We start from the raw sequence: 1983 nt of genomic DNA on the forward strand, positions 1-1983 counted from the left end.
ATAGGGAGAAGTGCTCCGGAATATGTAAACGGGGTAGTTAACAGATAACAATGTGATTTTGTCATGTTATGGTTTGTAGCGTTTTGGCCAAATGAGGAACTGTAGGGTTTAATAGCTTTGAGGGATTAAAAGCGGTGGAATTTGAGTTGGATAATTGATCAAATCAGCCGTCGCACATACTGCGTGTGGACTACCGTGTACCACTTCACTCCAACCCTATCCACTCTGATCGGATACTATTGAGTCCAGGCCATTCTAGTGCACTCCATTGTAAAGATCTTTCTCTCAGCCATCAGACAACGAGGGCAGTTAGCACTTGAATGCAAAGCCGCGCTCAATGTGCCCTAACATTTTACAATATTGGAAGTTTCGCAACTGACTGTTATATTATAAGCGTCCTACCAAAGTACTCATCTCCAGTACACTTTTTTCCACAATAATATGTTACGTCAATTAGATATTCCGCGCACCGCACTTTCACCCATGGAAATGAAAACCAGTGAAATTCAATGTAAAGTGCTACTGCCTAAATTGAAATGGTCAAACTTACTTGCGGGTTTAGTAAAAGCCACTTCATTCGACTGCATACTGCAAAGATGATGCTGGCAGCAAGTCACGAAGGACGCTTCTATTCTACTGTTCGCCGGCATCTTACTCACATGGCAGCTTCCTTTCGCAGCATCACACACAATTTCCTCCTTCCTACCCTCTACTTTTAGTGTGTAATTGAAGTGTGAATGGTCTCCTTCATAGGGCGTGAAATGGAAAACCAAGGAGGATTCAGTGCGATTAGTGATGGCTAGTGGCGGTGGATCTGCAATTGGAAAGACGGAACAGATATGTGGTGTCTTAACAACCTGCTGTACAAGGTGGTTAAAGCCGTGCTGCCTATTTCTATCACTACTCCTGTTCTCTCTAATTCTGCTTAACAACATCCAGATTTGATTCGGATTTATCCAAGTGTGAATTTTGCCAGCGGTTTCAAGGTGCTTAAGAAAGTGAAAGAAATTGGTGTAATCAATGCTGTTTTATCAACGGTGAGGCAGTATTCATACTTACTGCGGGTCAGACAATTGAGCGTAATGTATTCGACGCAATAACTGCATTATTTGTGAACGCTAGAGGATTCAAGCTAGATCTGAGAGTCTTGCCTTTGTCATGCTGGATTTTGAGTTACAGCCAATGGACTGGATATGCTCCAGTTTACCACATTCATGATGATTAGCATTTTAAAGTGTCAGAATTAGACATAATGAATTAGATTGCATTTAAGTCTGCTGCCTGGTTGTTATTAGATTCTATAATTTGTCCTGTTGCATCGTCGTTATTCCACCCCTTTTGTGGTCCCGGCGATACATTGCCGTTGTTATTGCAGTTGTATGCAATGAATGTTTCACTGTCAAGGCAACATTCGCATTATGATATTGCAATGAAGTGAAGAATGAGAACCAAAAATGATATGACCATTCGAAGATCTGGGTACAATTCTCAAGCACTGAGTTAGTCACAGAGCTATCTGCATTTAGTTACTTGATTTACAACGCGACCTTTGGTTTCAAATCTACAGCACAGATTTGCCGATGCCTTCATTCTCCTTTCTAACTCGCACATGAATCCTATCTTGTTTATCTGCCTCGAATCTAGCAGACTGGAAGTCAGGAGAGTCTCATTTAGCAATTCATACAGAAGCTAAAGCTGTAGAACCAAAAAAGATGGCATCTTTATCAGTATATGTCTCTTTCTTGATCGATGTAAGGAGATAAGAGGTTTAATTATCTACAGTCAAATTTTTGCAAATTGGGCAAATTTTTAAAGCAAAGACTGCAATCTTCAAGATCTCTTGCGAACACTGCATGCAGAATTCTTGGGCTACGTTATGCTGATGATAATGATGACAAGGAATTCGAGAGACGAAAATTCGGACACATGTTTAACACAATACGACAAACGACCTCAAAGTATTCAAAGCTAGATTATGCATTC

Source organism: Echinococcus granulosus, assembly GCF_000524195.1.
Source record: "Echinococcus granulosus chromosome Unknown EG_S00026, whole genome shotgun sequence".
Classification (NCBI taxonomy): Eukaryota; Metazoa; Platyhelminthes; class Cestoda; order Cyclophyllidea; family Taeniidae; genus Echinococcus; species Echinococcus granulosus.